Here is a 21,146-nt window from a genome sequence, read left to right on the forward strand (position 1 = left end):
GAGAAGTCGACACATAGCCTACGAGACGAGAAGCGTAGCCTACGAACTCTCAGAATTGTTCCCTTACTTGCTGCACACTCAGTGGCACATACTCAGTGACCCAAGTTGGCAAGAGATTCATTGAAGAGCGTCAAATACCCAGTGCATTCATGTCATAGCTTGTGAAAGCATTGGCGTGAAAGGCATTCATCAAAAGTGGAACCTACTCAGTGCATCTGTGGCGCAGCCTGCTAATGCATCAGGTTGCTGTCCTTGAGGAACCCTTGTGAGGGTTCGATTCCGCTCAGCATCGGAAAAATTTAAGGGATATTTTTCATCATTGTAGAGCAGCGCATTCCCAATGGCTCATACCTAGTTATCCAAATTGGTGTTAAAGATGTTCACGGCATTCATCACGTCACCATCCTTCTCGGCTCAAACTCACACGCCTTCACTTGCACCTAAAGCATACAGCACATGGGGTGCAATAGGACCGTACCACACTTGCAATTTATATGTAACATGATGATGCCCTTGCATTTAGTACTAGTGCCACTACTCGTGTTTATCAGGCACTGCTCTGCTTCGTCAGTCACTCTCGGTCGTGTGGTGCATGATTTGAGAGGTGGATTCGCAACATCCGCATGTAATTCAGTCATATGGTTATTGGCACCCATGAAAGTTTTCATTTATTGTCTCGGTGTTCTTTCACGGTGGCAGTGAAATTTCATTATGTTGCAATCATGTTTAAACACACTGTAATATTGAGGTTCAAGTACATGGTGTTCTGTGACGTTATAAAAAGTTCAATCAAGAATTTTTTTGTATTGAGGTTTGACTAACACATGTAGTCCAGACAGTCTTAAAGAGACCCTGAAACGCTTTTGACGATTTTCTACAAATGTACTGAGTCACTAGAGCAGGTCCTTCTGATCATTAATTGACACATCTAAGTGCTCCGCGTAAAGCGTGTAATTTATTATAAGGTTTTAAAAATGCACATCGCTGCCGATCGCAGCGCACTGCTCGGTGGAATTTTAAGCCGCCCCTACCTATATGACCGAAATCACCCACATCCCCCCAACCTTAAATCACTTCTTATTCTTGCGAAACATGTCACACGGTCTAACATCAAGGTAGTGCATGCAACAGTGGCTGCGCTGAGGAAATGTCCACACGCTGTCCATAGCATGCGAGCCGACTGTCCTTGGGTACACCGCTGGCGTCCGCCGGTCACAGCAGCAGCTTTGCAGACTCGACGGCACGATTCCAGGCCAGGACACCCGAGACGACGACGCAGTAGTCAGTATGAGCAAGCGTCGCTCGCGCCGACGCGCCGTGCTGGGAGGAGCCGCCGTAGCTGTTGGTGACCGCCGGCTCTTTTGTCCGCCGCCGAGGTTTGTGAGCTGGATGCAGGAGGCCGCCGAAGTCGCTGCGCCGAACTGGCCACAGCATCACCATCGCCCGGGTGGCTTGATCGTAGTCCGAGGCAGCAGCGCAGACGATGTGCAGGTGACGGCAACCCAGGGGTGACTTCGTTCACACTGCGTACACTCAACACACTCGGCAAACACTGAAGTAGTGCAGGGGAGAGGAATTATGCATGCGCATCGCCCACGTGGTACGATGTTCAACTCGGCTAGCAAAAGATCAGGCAGCTACTCAGATGCTAAGTTCACGTGAACGAAGCTCGCTTTCTTGAGTCGAACGAGTAATTTCAATTCGTGCGAGGCTAAATAGAATGAGGGAAGTGTGTCGGCAGCGGCAGGCAAGTGGGGGCCCCCGGCCCCCGGCCAGCGAACGTGCGCGAGCGCCGGCGCAGTGAAGGAGACTCGGGGCTAACTGCTCCCGATGAAAACCGGAACGAAGACTCAGCCGACCCGCGGCCGTTTATTCTGATAAAGGCTTCACACGCCAGTTGACACCTCCTGATTGGTCCAATGCTCGTCACATGACAGAAGGGGGGTGCGCCATCTAGCTAAACAACTACAAAACATACATGTACGATGACACAGAGATCTGACAGGGGGCGACACTATACTACATCATCCCCCCCTGGAAGCAAAGTAAACATACAGTGAAACGCGCACACAAGACGCGCACTTAAGTCCAAGGACAAATTTCAGTTCGTTCCTCCACGTTCACATACACGCGCACCAATCTTGGGCATCAAAACACAGGCAGTCACTCAAACAAAGTCTGACAAGGAACACGGCACAAAACTCACTGCACCGCAACAAGAAGCACTTTATACCTGTGTTAATGAAACATGTGGACTGTCTCCTAAATGTCACAGCGAGGCCCCTATCCGTGCCATTTCCAAGACGGCAAAACGCTCTACATTCAAGAAACATAATCGTCAAGCCACGGAGGCCGTTTTTTGACACGATGAGGACGCGTGCGTACCTCAGAAGAACTTTGGGGGATTACGACGCGTTTTGGTCGACTTTAAAGACCTAGTCGTCCCACTACTATTTCCCTGCCTCTGGTTGGACAATTGAATGTGGTTGTTGCTAAAAGCTGGAGAGGGTTGCCCAGGAAGCTCCTCTGGACGTCCCAACAAGTCCTGGGAGGCTACCGATTCCCCCACGGAATCAGACGACTGCTGACTGTGTAAACTCGAAAGTGATATAGTCAGACGGACTACTTAACTGAAGCTTATGAAAGGACGATGTCATGACAGACGAGTCATCGGAATGACTATCCAGGTTTGAGTACGAGTACAAAAAATCTTTATCACTTGTACACAATGTACTACCTGCTGGATCCTTCATCAGTAGGGTTAACTTAGACACATGCCACGTCTTCCCATCACTGAGTAGAAAAGTAGATGGTCCTACCTGGGCCTTGACTTTACGAGGTTTACTGTACTTAAAAAATCCTTTCCTCTTAAATCTTATTCTGACGGTGTCTCCCACCTTGATACGAGTTGCCTGAGCACCTCTACGTTTGTCTACGTACAGTTTAGTCTGCCACTGTTTCTGCAAGACCCTTTCTTAAACGTAAGGCACAAGACTGTCCTGTTCCCGTAGATCTACACAGAGCCGCATGGTTCCATCCTTCTTGCGCACCACCACGAGTGGAGACACCCACTCAGAAGCGTCGACGCGCTCGATGACGTTGCAGTCCTCGAGACATCGCAATTCATTTGTGGCCTGGTCACGAAGAGCCAGGGGTAGTCGGCGCAACTTTGAAAATACTGGTTTCGCATCTTGCTGCCGATGAATTCGATGCACAAAGTTGTTGATGAGACCCAACTCGTCACTGGAGAGGTGATCAAAACCCGGAGGCACACCTGTGGGGCTCTGTACTGAAGGAAGTGATGGTAGACATGTCAGCGACGTACCGTCGATCTGTATGCCCAAGCGTTGGGTGGCATCTAAACCCAGCAGTGATGTTCCTGTAGTCGTTACGTGGAACGCGACGGAGCATGACCTTTGGAAAAACTGGACAGTGGCTTGAAACAGGCCTTGAATGTCGATTCGTTGCTTGGAGAAGTGTTTCAAGTCCACTGTTGTTTGTGACAGTCTGTGCTGTCGACCAAAGTGCTTTCCAAAATCTTCGGCCGTCATCAATGAGACAGACGCTCCTGTATCCACCGGCAGTCGCATGGAGACGCCGTTAACTACGACCAGAACTTCCAAATCTTTTTTAGTTTCAAGAGCGCTTACCGTCAAGACAGACGCGGACGGCTGCCCTGCGGAAGTTGAAGACAGCGTCTCTGCGGAAGAGACGTGTTTAACAGTACGGGTTTTTCGACATACTGATGCAAAATGGCCCAACGTGTGGCAGGCGTTGCACCGCCGGTTCCTTGCGGGACTATTCCTGTACGTGGCAATATGCTTCGTGCTGCCACACTGATCGCATGAACTACGGTCGAAATTAGGGTCCTTCGCATCCTGCGCTTAATTGCGGGTCCCGGAGGAGCCTTGCGGAAAATGTCGATCATCTGGGCGGCCTCTTGGAAGACGTCGGCCATCTTGGCGGCTCCTTGGAAGAAGTCGGCCGTCATCATGGCCTCCCGGACTACGTCGACCATCTTGGTGGCTCCCCGGAAGAAGTCGGTCATCTTGGCTCGTCAACGGAGCGCCAAGTTGAGCTGCCTCGATTCTCTGTATTTTCTCCGAGTCGAATGCTCAGTTCGCTCGATGTAGGGCTTCTAACGAGCGTCCAATTTCTTCTGCCTTGTCCAGGGACAGGGTTTCGCCATGAGCCAGCAACTTTTCGCGAACGCCAACGTTCGCTACCCCATGTATGATTTGGTCTCGGACGCGCTCGTCATAGGTTGTGCCGAAGTTGCACTGTACCGCCTCCTCCTTCAATGCGGTCACGAATTCCAGGAATCTTTCTCCCTCGAACTGCTTTCGACTGGTGAATTCGTGCCTTTCCGCCAGGACATTTGTTGACGCGGCGAACAGCCGGTCAAGCCGCTGCAAGAGTCTCGGAAACTCTGACGCTGGCGGGACCGCATCACTTGACGTTGACGCTGCGCCGCTCGACTGCCTTGCTGCTTCGCTTGAAGCTGACGCTGCGCTGGTTAACTGCCTTGCTGCTTCCTGCTCCTCGTCTGCAAAGTACTTCCGTTGTCCCTCACGCCCGAGAGCGCGGAAGCTCGTCGCGCGTCCGTCCAGTCGCCACCGCCGGGCGCTTCGAGGTGGGCCTGAAAAATTTTTTTCCAGCGATACCAGGGAATTAACGGTGGGCCGGGCACTTCAAGAAAAACGGGAAGGTTTGCCGTAAAAGCCATGCCGGGTAACGTCAGGAGACAGTGCAGTAGGCAAGCCGGAACTCGCCGCAGGAATGGGCAAGGAAGAACAAAGGGGGCGAGAAGGCCTAGGCTCGGAAGCCTCGCGACGCCAAGTGCGTCGGCGGCGTTTGCAGGCCGCGCCGACACGTGAAGGACGCTTCACTTACGAAGCTCGTTGGTTTCCCGGGGCTTCGGTCGGAACCGCTGCGGGAATCCCACCCTCGTCGCGAAAAGATGTTGTGTCGGCAGCGGCAGGCAAGTGGGGGGGCCCCCGGCCAGCGAACGCCGACGCAGAGAGGGAGACACGGAGCTAACTGCTCCCGATGAAAACCGGAACGAAGACTCAGCCGACCCGCGGCCGTTTATTCTGATACGGGCTTCACACGCCAGATGACACCTCCTGATTGGTCCAATGCTCGTCACATGACAGAAGGGGGGTGCGCCATCTAGCTAACGACACTATCTAGCTAGCGACACTATACGACAGGAAGCAAATTGCAACACCTCAACGCCACGGTCCACTACGTTGTGTCTCTCCACGTGCGACAGGCAGCTTCGTAAAGCCTTAGGCCTAAAGCGTCGCTACCCTGACAACAACCGGCATCCAAAAACAACACCCAAAATGAGCGCAAAACAGGCAGCCGCGAGGAGACGTCAGCTTTGTGAGGTGCTCCCACTCCGCTCGGCGCCCACCGTCCCAGACGGTGTCGGAGCGCCCGGTGCCAGGCCGCAATACCAGTCAGCCCGTGGTGGCAGCCGTGGCCCGCGGCCACCCGGCTCCCTGAGCCGCGACTTCATCAGAGTCAGAGATAGAAGAAGCTATTTACATAAGAAATTCGGACCACCCACGAGGCTTCCGTACTCACTCGCTTCAGGCTTGCCAATATGCTCCGCGGGCGCTGTGCCTCGCTCTCCCAGGATGCAGACCACGTGGCTCTCGTACCGACGAATGTCATTAAAAAAAAACACTTGCGAAAAGGCTTAGCATGTTGACACGTTCAAACACACTGCAGCCACCGTCGCCTTGCTCAAGAAAGCCTGGTCGTTCGCGTGTTCGGTCACGCCAACGGCGGCGCGTTCGAAGGCGGCCACGCGAGACGGTCTCGCAGAAGCATGGGTCGCTGCGCGCCGACCCGCCGGGAAAGAGCCAGCGCCTTGTCCCTCGGCGCCCGAGTAACCACGCCTGTCGGCGGCGCCAGCAGCTAAGTGAGGGACTTTACCAGCAGCGCAACACTCGCGCCATCTCTCGCGCTGCGCTTCAACCACATCAACCGCCGCGGGCATCACGTGGCGAAGCCGCATTACAGGAGACGCGCTATGCGGGAAAAACATCAGGGGACGCGTGAGAATCGCGCATCCCTACACAGTACAGTAAAACTGCATTAATATGTACGCACTTAATAAGTAATTCCGGTTTAAATATAGTTGTAGGGAATCCCCCATCTGCCTGCTTAAGCCATAGTAGCTTACCGCATGTAAAACGGTTAGTGAGCAGTATTTATGTAATTTTTTTTGCAGATACAAGTGCAAAATTGACGAAATGTGCGTGCAGGCCATAGAAAGTGAAATTGCAGCATTCGGACCTTTCACGGACTGCAGTCGCCCCTGATAGGGATGTCAAAACATGGGGACTGTGACGCATTTCCTGCCCCGTAGCGTCTTGCGCTTCCATGTCGTCTACAGCGACAGCGTAGAAGCAGGCGATGGCCCTTGCATGTATGGCACGTTGCGTGTGTGGACCATCACGAGGGCATTTGCAGAGGGGTGGGGCCTGATAGAGAAATTGGCTCGGGTTCTTGCTGAGTTTGAGGATGCCGTCGTTTCTGCAAGACTGCCACGGTGGCAAGTGAAAACCTAATTTTTTTCCTGCTGCTCACAAATAAAGCTTGTCTGCATGTGTGTTTGAGTGAAAATTAGGGCTTAGTTCTTTTCTGGCCAGTAAAGTTATAGCCACTAAGCTGCCATTGTCAGTTAAAAACAGTCAACGTTTGATTTTTAGGACTCCCTAGGGGCCTCGAAAAATCGTGTGGAAAATCGGGCAGTCCAAAAAAATTAATGTCTGTCTTTTGCTGCCCTCAAGCACTCAAATCACCACAGGCAAATTCGAAAAGATCTGGAGGCCTGCCAGTACAGCTATTAGGCATATCGGTGCTCGTACTGTGATAGTAGATGGTGGGTGAACACGTATAATTAGGGAATGCATACTGTGTCCCGTGATTATTGCCCCTTATCACGCTTCTTAAGCTTCACCGCAATACCTCCCGCATGCTTCATCGCATAACAATGCTGTATTGAGGCGAAACTGACTTTCAAAAAACAGGAATTATGCAACGTGTCGCGTTTTCCGAGCTTCGAAGCCAATCGCGAGTATTACAAAAGCGGAGACGGTGTCATCGCTGTCAGCAGCGAATTCGTTCAACGAAAAGCACAGCACCGAATGGCAAGTAGCTTAACGTCGAAGCAGTTAGGCCTAGCATTACCGCCTACGGCTGCCTGCGGATCTGCGTGCGAGAGCGCTGGTTCGAGGTGGCGAGATAACAAAGATAGTGGTGGTGGTGTCTTTTATTAATGCTCTTTCGGACCTGCGGTCACGGCAAAAAAGGCGAGGATATAGAACTGCGTAGTGTTCTTTCGTCCGAAATTTTGGACATTCTTATACATTGTCTATAGGGTACCTGATGGTGCCGCAAGGTGGTCCGAATTATCGGACATGTCCGCAAAATCGGTTGTCGAAAAAGTGGTTGTTGACTACAGCACATTCCTTTGTGTGCACCTGATCAAGTTTCCCCATCAACTTCATATAACAAGGTTTTACTGTTAGGCCCATAAGAACACCTAGCCTTCCACTAAGGACATTGTGGAGTGTGAGCAGAAACTGGGACAGAACAATGTACAAAATTTTAGAAGCTGAAAACATTTTAAGACTGCAAGGCACATTTGTCAGTGCACCTTCTCTTGTTCTTTCAGATAAGGAACTACAATGCCTGTGTAGGTATCAAAATCTATACACATGCTGTAATAGCAATGCTGATAATGTCTTGGGAATAGCACAAAGCAGACGTAGATGAGGACGGGACAGGTGCAATCTTCGTACTGAATTTAATTCAGTAAAACTGCACCGAAGCAAAACTTGGATGCATGCACGTACACACACACAAAAGCAGCAAACATAGCAGCTCAATTTTTTTATATTGTTATTCTAACAGCCATATCTAATAAAGAACTTGTGTTCTTTGTGATGCAAGGGTATTGGGAGAGCACTGGCACATCCACTCGCTTTTTCCTAATGCATCCATAGAGATTTTAGTGAATGTAGAGTGGACACTCCTGTAGGCCCCTGCGGCTGACTTTGGCTTTCAGCGCACTGTAGTATCCGTAACTTCTGGTTTCGGTTTTGGGTCTTTACATCAGAGTGCCACTCAGCGCCAAATGCTGTAAGTTGCCTCCTGTAAGTTGCCTCCTCAGAAATAAACATCGATTCTTTGTCTGGTCCCCGATTGAAGCAGTCCGGCTCTTTCTTGCGGCACTGTGCGCCCCGGCCGTTTAGGCCTCATGCCATAACCCTTTTGTCCGGCCGCCCCGTCGAAGCTACAACACGCACCTAGCAGAATCGGTGAAGTGCACCAGCCTCCAAGATGGTCGCCGCGTGCCGCCAAGTTTTGGAGGCCATGATTTCATTTTTGTTTCTTAAATTATTTCTTTGTTGTGACCAGTAACGTTGCATAAATCGAGTGATTTCATGCAGGCGCTTGTGCCACTGTTTATATGTTGCAATGACGAGCGCAAAAGGTGTTTTACTTCATGTTAGTTTTATTTAAATTCATATTTGTTATGTTTCAAGCTATAACTGAGTGCTGCAGTCATGTCAGTTGTTAATGTGAAAGTACAACTTCATCGTTCGTGATATGGTACTTCTAATAGCTCACACCAAAACGAGTATCATAAATAAGTCTACCATGTTCCTTCAATATCAATCAGCTTACTGGACACCCAAGAACACGAACATAGCAGACAATTTATTGCAGCAAGATTGTGAGAAAAATAACAGACACATGAAAACAGGAAGAAACTGTGAAATGCAAGTAATAGAGAATAGTCATAAATTAATGGCAGGACAGCAATAAAATTTACACATGCATAACACACACACAAGACATGTTGCAAATAATCAGAAAATGAAAAAAAGAACTACACCAAAAAGCCAGAAATTAATCTACTCAAAATGGGATTGCTTTAGAAGGAAAAAAATATGGCACTTGTACTTCTACGAAGGAGGGTGAATTAAGGTAGCGAAATTATGTGAATGGTTGTGTGCCAAAATAAAATGACTACAAGAACAATTGGGCTCGTACCAACATCCTCATCTGGAATATGTAATCCAGTGAGTCCCTCATTAAAGAGCTGCAAGATATTGGCATTTCAGTCAACCAATTAAGCACTTCGAATGTGTTAGGGGTCTTCGCCTGCTTTCTTCAAAGCCTTGCAATTGTTTTCTGATACTTGGAAATTTGCCTTAAATTATGCTTGATGTCCTTTGGCTGCAGAGTCTATTTTGAGCAAGGGATAGTGGAGATTACTGCAATGCAGTAGAACCTTGTTGGTATGTTGCCGTTACATATGTTTTCCCTGCAGCAACATTGAGAACACAAAAGATGACCCAAAAGAGTGCTGCTCATTTTTTAATAGTTCACATGTTCCCAGAAAGCCGGTTTTTCGGCGCCACTGTTCAGTACGTCGCCACACTGCAATCGCAGGATATGTTTTCCAGCCACTAAATCCTATGCAAATAAGAAAATGCGTGAGGTACCTGTGATTGAGAACAGTATATAGCTGCCTGCTGCAGCAATTTCACCACAATACTCGCCTGCCTGTGTCATGTGAAAATGCCGGCGTGCATTTAGTTTCTTATTTCGGTACCAGCCAATCTTCTTCAGTGTTGTCTTACGTGGCATTCACAGCTATCACAGCCAGTCCTATTGTGATAAGCATCTTCGCTTATCTGTTTCATAGCACGTGATGCCGTTGGAAGTGCAGCGCATGCTTTTAATAGGCGATAACCAGAACGCACTGCCGTTCCCTAGTGCAAACTGCAATCATTTACGTTTTCCAGCTGGTAGATCCCACGTGAACAAAAAAAGGCGCGAGGCATACGCAATCGACAGTGGTACGTAGCCACCTGTCTTACGTGAAAACGACGGCGTGCACAGTTTTTTATTCCAGTACCAGTAAATCTCTGGCTGGGTCATCGCACACTGTATTCACTGCTATCACCACCAAACCTATTGCGATAGGCATGTTCACTTATCTGTTTTACAGCATGTGCTGCATAGTACCATTCGTAGCATATTGCACGCTTTTAATAGGCGACAATCTACACATGCCACCATTCCCTGCTGCAGGTGGCATGATGTGGGCATCAAGTTTCACTTCAGCGTCATCCGGCATCACCCATGAGCTCGATTTCCTTTTGGTTTCTCGTCCCCCTCTTAAAACACCACGCAATAAGAAAACAACGAAATGTGTCTCTGGCCGCCGGAGCACCACCAGCTCGACACACTTCGGCGTCTCATGCCACAACGATTCGCACGACGCTTTGCTTTATGTAGATGTCAACAATAGTTGTGTCTGGCAAAATATTTTGGTTACTTAGGGTCATATGTTTTCCTGGTTAGTATGTTTTTTTTGTTGTGTTCTTTTCCAAAACATATAAACGAGGTTTCACTGCACATAGAATGGCAGGTAGGAGGTAAGAGGTACTGGAGGCTTCAAAGCTATTGAATGTAGATGCTACATTCCCTTGGGTAAGCAATAATGGAGCCTTCAAAGCTTTTGAATAAAAATGCTATGTACCTCTGTGTAATGCATATTTTTCTGATCTAAGGTCAAAGAAGCACTGTTATAAATGCTAAGAAACAAGAAACTTTCTGTGGTAAGGACTTTATACACAATTAAAACATGAAAACACGTATCTTCGGCATAATGCAAAACAGCTAACAATGCTGGAGCTCACATAGCCTGCTAAAGAGGTTGAGAGAGTGCATTATTGCCATACTGCAAATATTGCACATGTACAGCTTTAGAAAAAGCCACATTTCTTTTGCAAAACTGGCACACCATACTTTCCGAGGCGCTGCTGCACTTGACCTTCTTAAATAAATCAACATAAAGCCCTTTGTGCCAAATGGCTTGTGTTCATAGGTCGCATTTCATAACAAACCATTTTATGTTATTTTCGAACTTGGCCATTATTTTGAATGTGCCTTGCAACTCAGATGCTGCCGCGTCGCTGTTGTTGCTGGCATGACCACTCATTCCTGCGCATGATAAACAATGCAAAATTAAATTCAACGTTGCAAACGGGCAGCACCTGTTTATGCCTTCAAGGCCGCCATGCCCCCCTCTGTCACTCGTTCATGTGGCTAACAGTGATGTTACAAAATATGAAAAAAATGAGTCTTCAACAAGGTGCAGAAAAATTTCCTGTGGCTTTACCATGATATGGCAACGAAGCAGTAGTGTCATATGCTGGCAGAAGAACCAACAACAATCAGTGTGCACATTTCACAAAATAACGATGCCGTGAGCCCGGCAACGGGGCTTGACTGAGCTTCGCATGTGTTGGGTTGTGCTGCTTGTCAAGATGCTAGCTTCAGCCGCAGCCACATTTCTTTATGTGCTCTGCCACCTAGCGAAATCGGTGAATCTCCACAGTTCGACTGCGAAATGGCTCGAGTGTCCACTCTTATCGTTTGCTATGTATCTCTATGATACGTCCTCCTCCGGCAACGTGGTCTGGCTTTTCCAAATAATTTTTCTGCCTGCAAACCATGGTGCACATGTGCTACACTGGACGGGACCCAGATCCATTTTTTAAGGAAGACTTGTGTCCGGAGAGGCCGCCATTGGAATCTGAACCTGGCAGCGTTTAGCGCTAGAACGTTATCTAGTGAGGTGAGTCTAGCAGTGCTATTGAAGGAATTAGAGGGCAGTAAATGGGATATAATAGGGCTCAGTGAAGTTAGGAGGACAAATGAAGCATATACAGTGCTAAAGAGCGAGCACATCCTGTGCTACCGGGGCTTAGCGGAGAGACGAGAACTAGGAGTCGGATTCCTGATTAATAAGAATTGTCGGGCCCTTGGCCCACTCTGCAGCGCGCACGGGGGAAGCCTTTGAATCGGGCGCTACAATGGCACTCGTCGCATGGAGCATGCGCATCAATCGCGGTATCGTAAGAGCTTGCGTGGGGACTGCCGGGAAGGCGGCTGCCCGATAAGAAGGCAGCGGAGACTGCACTCTGGGCTTTTTTGCGGGGCGCGGGCCTGGGGAGGCACTGGTGGGGCGTGGCCCGCCTAGGTTTCTTTCTGAGCGTGCTGCAGAGCAGGGGAAAAAGCATCTTTGCATTGTGTCTGCATGAAAGAGTGCTCTTGTTGTTCGCTTTTGGGACTATCTGTGCGCCTGGTTTGGTGCTTGCTTGCTTTCTGCGCTTTATGCATTCTGTTATCGCCCGAAAGATTGTGTTTGTTGATGGTTTGTAGCGGCCATTCTTTTGTCGCTCCCTTTGGCTTGTATATTTTGTTGCCTCACTGTTCTGCTGCTTGCTTCTTTGCCTTGTTATTTTCTGTTATTGGTCGCGAGGCTGCGGTAATTGTTTGAGTGTTTCATATCATAAAAATTAAGACGTTTTTTTTTGTTCTTTGCGCCACTGGTTCTTTGTCGTGCTGGTCGCGGCTCGCGGACCCCCTGAGCGAAGGCGAGGGGCCTTCAGAATATAGCTGGTAACATACAGGAATTCTATACCATTAACGAGAGGGTGGCAGGTTTCGTGAAACTTAATGAGAGGTACAAACTGAAGGTCGTACAGGCGTATGCCCCTACATCCAGTCATGATGACCAGGAAGTCGAAAGCTTCTACGAAGACGTGGAATCGGCGATGGGTAAAGTCAAAACAAAATGCACGTTACTGATGGGCGACTTCAATGCCAAGGTAGACAAGAAGCAGGCTGGAGACAAGGCAATGGAGGAATATGGCATAGGCACTAGGAATGGCACGGTAAAATTATTAGTAGACTTTGCAGAACAGAATAATATGCGGATAATGAATACCTTCTTTCGCAAGCAGGATAGCCAAAAGTGGACGTGGAGGAACCAGAGTGGTGAGACTAGAAATGAAATAGACTTCATACTCTGTGCTAACCCTGGCATCATCCAAGATGTGGGCGTGCTCGGCAAGGTTCACTGCAGTGACCATAGGATGGTAAGAACTCGAATTAGCCTAGACTTGAGGAGGGAACGGGAGAAACTGGTACATAAGAAGCCAATCAATGAGTTAGCGGTAAGAAGGAAAATAGAGGAACAGCGGATCAAGCTACACAACAGGTATTCAGCTTTAACTCAGGAAGAGGACCTTAGTGTTGAAACAATGAGTGACAATCTTATGGGCATCATTAAGGAGTGTGCAATAGAAGTCGGTAACTCCATTAGACTGGACACCAGTAAGCTATTGCAGGAGACGAAAGATCTGATCAAGATCAAGCCAATGTATGAAAGCCTCTAACCCTACAGCTAGAATAGAAATGGCAGAACTTTTGAAGTTAATCAACAAGCGTAAGACAGCTGACATAAGAAAGTATAATATGGAAAGAATTGAACATGCTTTCAGGAACGGAGGAAGCCTAAGAGCAGTGAAGAAGAAACTAGGAATTGGCAAGAAACAGATGTATCCGTTAAGAGACAAAGCTGGAAATATCATTACTGATATGGATGAGATAGTTCAAGTGGCTGAGGAGTTCTACAGAGATTTATGCAGTACCAGTGGCACCCACGATGATAATGGAAGAGAGAATAGTCTAGAGGAATTCGAAATCCCACACGCCAAAAGAAGTAAAGAAAGCCCTGGGAGATATGCAAAGGGGGAAGGCAGTTGGGGAGGATCACGTAACAGCAGATTTGTTGAAGGATGGTGGGCAGTTTGTTCTAGAGAAACTGGCCACCCTGTATATGCAATGCCTCATGACCTCGAGCGTACTGGAATCTTGGAAGAACGGTAACATAATCCTGATCCATAAGAAAGGGGACGCCAAAGACTTGAAAAATTATAGACCGATCAGCTTACTGTCAGTTGCCTACAAATTATTGACTAAGGTAATCGCAAATAGAATCAGGAACAGCTTAGACTTGTGTCAAGCAAAGGACCAGGCAGTATCCCGTAAAGGCTACTCAACAATAGACCATATTCACACTATCAATCAGGTGATAGAGAAATGTGCGGAATATAACCAACCCTTATATATAGCTTTCATTGATTTCGAGAAAGCGTTTGATTCTGTCGAAACCTCAGCACTCATGGAGGCATTACGGAATCAGGGTGTAGACGAGGGTGTAGCTCCACGGTGGGCCAACTCAAGCGATCGTACTGATGTTTGTTCTATGGGTTGCTGTCTATATTCAGCACCTTCTGCCCTGACGCGTGCAGATTGCTTAGGCTGCTTGCTTGCTAGATTGCTTAGAAATGGGACAGCCTCGATTTTCTGGCAGCAGCGAGTGAACGCACTGGCACCGAGCCACATCCTGCACTCCTGCATGACTCGTGTCAAACAGTGACCGAAGGGTCGGACGCTGTATGGTGCCTCGCTCGATTTTTCTAGCATAACGCACAAATTGACGCAGACATGGCAGCTGTGAACAACTTTCCCGCTATTCAATTTGTCGCCTATCCCCCACTTTTCTTGGCTTGGTAATTCTGCGGTGTAAGAATGGTGTACGGCCGCTACCAAGATTATGGTTGACTCGGCACCTAACAGCAACTTTTGCCTTTGGATACTGACAAAGTGCTGCTGGTTAAGCCTTGCTATATCGTATACAGTGTATCGTATCAGTTTATGAGCACAAGCTATCTTTGCGTGGTGGAACTACACGTGCCTTTCCTTGTCCTCTATTTCCACTACCCCCTTTCCCTCGCTCTGGTATAAAATGCCCACTGTTGTCTTGACACGCATGCTGTTGGGTTCTTCGACCGGGACCCAGTCGATACATGGTGTCAGAAGTGGGATACTGAAGCCCTGTATGCCTGCAACGGAAGACCAAGGACAGGGAGTACGTCAAGCCACCGGAACCTCTGGGCCTTGCGACCAACGGAGGAAGGACGTGGAAACTGTTCAGGCAAAAGTTTGATTTCTTTCTGGCAGCCATGGAATGCTCTGAAAAACCGAGGTAAGAGGCAGCGAAGGCAGCACTTTTCTTCAGCGTGGCTGGTGAGGAGGCCCACGAAGTTTACAATAACTTCGCATTCAGCAAAGGTGAGGACAAGCAAGACTATGCGACTGTCATAGATAAATTTGAGGAATAGAACGTCGAGCAACAAAGCATAATTCACGAGCGTTACGTCTTCCGCTCTCAACTCCAAAACAAAGCTGAACCTTTTGAGCAGTTCCATCGCGCGCTGAAGAGACAAGCACAGTTCTACAACTTCGGAACAATGATGGACGAGATGGTGCGGGACCACATTGTATTTGGTACTAACTCCCCGAAGCTGCGAGAGAAGATGCTAATGGACAAGTTGCTTACCCTGGATAAAGCTGTTGCTCTATGCAAGGCGGTCAAAACGTCAGCACGCGAGAACGCGCTGTGGCGGAAAACAGACGGGGAACTTAGGTGCTTGCAGCATCGTTGAGCCGAAGCACTGCGCAAGGACCACGGCAGGTCTTTAAATGTTCCCGCTGCAGCCGAACACATGCAGCACGACGCTGTCCAGCCTATGGGAAAACATGCTACTTGTGCAAAGGGCGTAACTATTTTGCCTCATGCTGCGAAACAAGAGAAACCGTCTGTGAGGTACAGCATGATTCAAAGACGCAGGACCAAAACGACGATTTCAATGTGTTGCACATCACCATCGGAAATATTAGCAGTGATCGGGACTGGATTATGATGGCAAATATTGAACGCAAGGACATCAACTTGAAGATTGACACAGGGTCTCAAGCAAACCTTATACCTCTGTTGCTTTTTCGAAAATTGAAAGGCCGTTCGCTCAAGACAAGTCGCGCAGTTTTACGGTCGTATAGCGGCAGCGTCATCAAACACCTCGGCACATTTTTGACACACGTTACGATTGGTGACCGTAAGATATACACTGACTTTTTCGTTGTTAAGAAAGACCACAGTGCCGTCCTGGGTCTAAAAGCCTACGAGGACTTGGGGCTTATCAAGCGAAATGTTGATACTGTAACAACGAGCAGCAGCTCAGCAGTCGTCGAGGGATTTCCGCAGCTCGTTAAGGGAACAGGCCGTGTACAGCGCGAATACAGGATTACCCTCCACGAGGATGCTGTGCCCGTCGTCCAGCCAGTCAGACGAGTACCTTTGGCACTCCGAGAACCTCTCCGTATGGAACTACAGTGAATGGAAGCGGAGGGCATCATTCAAAACGTTAGCAGCCCAACAGATTGGGTAAGCCCACTATTCATCGTGCTTAAAAAAGACAGCAAGTTGCGGGTGTGCATGGACCCGAGAAAGAAAAAAATAATGAATCCCTTAAGAGGGAGCATTATCAGATGCCCTGCCGAGAAGACATAGAAGCGGAGCTGGCAGGTGCGAAGATGTTTTCTCACCTTGACGCTAACACCGGATTTCATCAGATCCCTCTGGATGAGCAGTCTTCCAAAATATGCACGTTCACAACTCCCTTTGACCGTTATCGGTTTCTTCGACTGCCTTTTGGCATTTCATCGGCAAGCGAAGTGTTTCAGAAGGCGCTCAATGAGATATTCGATGGCCTACTGGGTGTGCGTGTATATGTGGATGATGTGCTCATTTGGGGCGCTACCAGAGAAGAACACGATGATAGGCTGAGAAACGCACTACGAGCAGCAGCAAAAGCGGGGCTGACATTTAATGCATCAAAATGCCTGTTCGGTGTTGAGGAAGTTTTATTTTTTGGTGACATTATCAGCAACGGGTGCATACGTTCTGACCCTGCTTTGGTCGAAGCTCTGCTGAAAATGTCGGCACCACAGAACAAGCTAGCGGTACAAAGGCTCTTAGGTGTTGTCAACTACTTTGGCAAATACGTGCGATCGCTCTCTCAGCGCACTTCCATTTTGCGTTCGTTGCTAAAAAACGATGTTGTGTTTGACTGGACGCCTAATCATGAGAGCGAGTGGGAGGCTATATGCAAAGAGCTCAGTAAATCGCCACTGCTAGCAATTTTCGAGCCCGGCAGAGAAACAAAGATAACATTAGATGCTTCACAGTACGGTGTCGGCTCGGCGCTGATGCAACGTCACGGAAGTAGCTGGAGGCCTGTGGCTTACACTTCAAGAGCTCTGAGCGAATTGGAGCAACGCTATTCGCACATCGAAAAGGAATCTCTGGCATTGGTTTTCGGATGTGAAAAGTTTTATCACTTTGTATACGGCCACCCGTTCCTTCTTGAGAGCGACCATCGCCCATTAATTGACATACAAAAGAAAGCCATTGCTGATGTGCCGCCAAGAGTACAAATGTTTCTTTCTGCGGTTGTTAAAATATCATTACACCTTGTTTTTTGTTCCCGGAAAGAAGATGGTGGTGGCAGACATGCTTTCCCGGGCACCTGCTCCTCAATATGAGACAGCCTCGCCCACAAGTGACGTCGAAGCTCACGGAGTCACCGTAGTATCGGCACTCGTAAGTGAAAGAACCGCTTCAAGGTTTGCAAGTGAGACCGAGCGTGACATATATCTCAACCAAGTACTACAAAAGCTTTTGCAGGGGTGTGCTGTGGAAGGTCCACTAAAGCTTGTTGCTTCTGGGCTCTCTGTAGTAAAAGGAATCCTTTTGAAGGGAACAAAGGTGGTAGTGCCAAGTAGCATGCGCTTAGACATATTAAAGAGTATCCATGCAGGGCATCTCGGCATTAGACAATGCAAAGCCCGAGCAAGACAGCTGGTATACTGGCCAAACCTAAATGCTGACATTGAAATGCTAATCCACGAATGTTCAGTATGCCAGACATATGCGTATAAGTAGCAGTCAGAACCACTCATCTTGCGCCCAACGCCCGCACAAGCCTGGTACCGTGTTGGTGTTGATTTGTTTCAGTATGACGGCCAACATTACCTGTGTGCCTATGACTCAATGTCGATCTTCCCTGATGTGGAACTATTGCCTAATACCACAGCGAGTGCTATGACACAAAAATTGGGGGCCATATTTTCCCGTTATGGTATACCGACTGAAGTTTGCACAGATAATGGTCTACAGTTTGCCAGCCATCAATTTGCGCTATTTGCTTAGCAGTACGATTTCAAACATCTCACATCCAGCCCAGAGTACCCTTAGTCAAACAGTCTTGCCGAGAAAGGTGTACAGATAATAAAGCGCATTCTAAAGAAGACAAAGGATGCGAATGAAAACTTTTGGCTTGGCGTCCTGAATTACAGAACAAGTCCACTGGAGGCTGGCCGGTCACCAGGGGAGCTGCTGCAAGGAAGATGTTTGTGCACGCCTATACTGGACTTCGGACCCCTTGCTGCCATGCGAGTCAGAAAGCACAAGCAGAGCAAGCACAACAGACGCGTACTTCCAGGCCTCAAGAGCCACGACGTTGTTTGCATAAAGGAGACGGCATGGGCATGAAAAGCCAAGGTGCTTCGATCAGTCGGACCATGTTCCTTCTATGTGGAAACGCAGGACCGTAACACCTTACGCCGTAATCGGCAGCACCTCTTGGCAATGAGCGACCCTTTCGAGGACACTACAGACAAAGAGTATTATGATGAAGACCAAGTTCCGGCCTCTCTAGAATCTCACACATCCGACTCGTCAAATGCGCCAGCGGCAAGTTGTACACAGCCACCTTCTCAACAAGTTCTGCCACAACAAAGGTCGCTGTGTCACACCCGTCCTCCTGAACATCTGGGATACGATCAAAACTTCCAGCAGGCAAACCAACGGCGTTGAAGGGGAAGATGTATCGTATCGGTTCAACGAGCACAAGCTATCTTTGTGTGCTGGAATTACACGTGCCTTTCCTTGCCCTCTACTTCCACTACCCCCTTTCCCTCGCTCTGGTATAAAATGCCCATCGCAATAAACACGAGTTCACTGTTGTCTTGACACACATGCTGTTGGGTTCTTCGAGCGAGACCCGGTCGATACATACAGGTGTGGCAAAAATTCGCCACCAGCTGATGCGGTGGCTGGCTGGTCCTCGCGGCAAGATGGCCTCCAATATGTTCAGACCAGCAAACCGCTTCATTGATTGGGTGTGAGATCACGGGCTAGATTGGTGGCCGGAAGCCGAGGTTGAGTCCACGGATGACATGCCAGCAACTACCGCAAAAGCTTTCGCGAAGTTGGTTTTTTGCGCTTACTCGATAGAATGGCAAAAGCTTGCATGTAGGCAGAAAGCTCCAAACTGAATTCGCTGATCACAGCCCAGTCTGGCAGCATTACATGCGCACAGTCAAAGGTCACGCACGTATATCTGCACTTCACGATGGTGTGCAACGCACATCAAGCTGAATGATGAGCGAAAGCAAACCGGGCCGGCAGTGTCAACCATAGCAGTAATTCAAGTAGATGGTTGCCAGTGAATCACATCGCAGGGGAAAATAAGTAAATATTTCATACCACTGACAGTACTATATTTCAAAAAAGTGCTCTATCTTAAAGGATACATTTATAGAAGCAAGGTCATGCTGAAGGTTTTCAAAAACAAAATGCTTCTCAATTTTGCATGTAGCTTGTCCAAGTTGTTCTGTGCTTTTTTAAGCACATCTTAGGACACCACCGCTTTGACTGCAATAAAAGGGGGGGATCATTATTAGTGTTTGAATTTATGAAACAGTGACCACTTATTGCATTCACACGCAATGCCCACTGTGAAAGCACCATATAATATAGCTTGCAACCACGTTCATAAACCTGCTCCAAAGGTCCATTTTACTGCTCCAAAATGCATTTTGGGCTGTTCCAAAAGCTGATCTGAAATGGGTTGGACCAGCAGCATCACTGTGTTATGTACCTACATGTTCTTAATGTGTTTCAAAATAGTGTTTCAATGTGTTTGAATAATGCATTTAAAATGTTACAAATGCACATTTACACTCATTATCCACGTGTCTCTATGTCTCTGTAGGAATCACCCAGCCCTCATTACACTGGATGGTACCTTTTACAAGGATAATTATGGTTGTCAAAGAATCAGTTATCAGTTACCATCTCTAATAAACAAACTAATTGCTTCTGACAACTTTTCTCAGATAAGCTGTTTGGTTGCGTGCCCATCAAAAAATAAAGCAACACGTGTGGCAAACTTCCGCTAATCTTCATCTTATCACCAACCAGCTAGGGCAAAGGGTTAAGGAATCGAAAATTCCTTAACCCTTTGAGGGTCGTTTTTTTTGCGGCATATGCGACCACCCAGGGTAGATTTTTTTATTGCAGATTCTTAGGGACTTATTTCGAAAAAAAAAATTACCATAATTTTTCTAGGGTGACCGTAAAGTGAGAAAAAAATATTTTGTGTTGGTATATATGCACTCTTCATTCATGAATAACAACAGCAAAAAAGGAAATAAACTTATCAGAATTAAAAATTTAATCCATTTTTATGCTCATAGTTCAAGGCTTTGAAAATGCACACACGAGAACATTTTGCAAGCCTCAAATGTTCCTGCTCTTACACTAATATGTATGTCCATAACATAATCGAACTGCGTACGTGCGCACACTCAAGAAAACTGTTTGGTTGTGTGCCCATCAAAAAAAAGCAACACGTGTGGCAAACTTCCGCTAATCTTCATCTTATCACCAACCAGCTAGGGCAATTAGTTTTCGTAAGTCTTAAAAAAAAAAAGAAAAGAAACAGAAATGCATGCACGGCGGCATCCTTCCTATGCGCACCCCTGTGAGCACTAAACGAGCGAGAAACAAGTGGCCGCCCTTTGAGTGATTAGGAACGAGATAGCCATCAGTTTCGCAAGCGCAAAGAGCCAAAACCGCCCGCTAAAGAAAGTCCAAACGGCCGCCCGTGCGCACGCCAATGCGCGAGGGGTGGTATATAGACGCCTGGGAGCAAACAAGCGCTAAAATAAACCATGCAACGAAAACCGAGAGAGGGAGGCATGCGAAAAAAATTCCCTGCATCCCCACACAGTGGCAGCACATGACAGAAAAGAAAAAGTTAGGAAATTGGTGTGCTTTTTAAATGTACAGACGGCGCCGTTAATATACGGCATCGACCATTTTTGGACTTGTTCACGGCGCCCTGTATTTACGTCATTGACCCTCAAAGGGTTAATTACAAGTGTGGCGTTGCCTTCCCAATATTAATCACTGAACGCAGCCCCAAAGTGTTTTGTTATTATTGTGAATAACACCACCTGAAATAACATTATAGTAGTGTGCACTGTTAATATTTTTTTACACTTAT

General features: G+C 47.8%; 1 protein-coding gene across 4 annotated transcripts in view; it reads left to right on the plus strand.

Moving 5' to 3' along the window:
• Positions 1–21,146, plus strand: part of Git (ARF GTPase-activating protein GIT1) — a 339,341-nt gene that overhangs the window by 52,972 nt on the left and 265,223 nt on the right. The window lies entirely within an intron of this gene.

Source organism: Dermacentor albipictus, chromosome 2 (assembly GCF_038994185.2).
Source record: "Dermacentor albipictus isolate Rhodes 1998 colony chromosome 2, USDA_Dalb.pri_finalv2, whole genome shotgun sequence".
Taxonomy (NCBI): domain Eukaryota; kingdom Metazoa; phylum Arthropoda; class Arachnida; order Ixodida; family Ixodidae; genus Dermacentor; species Dermacentor albipictus.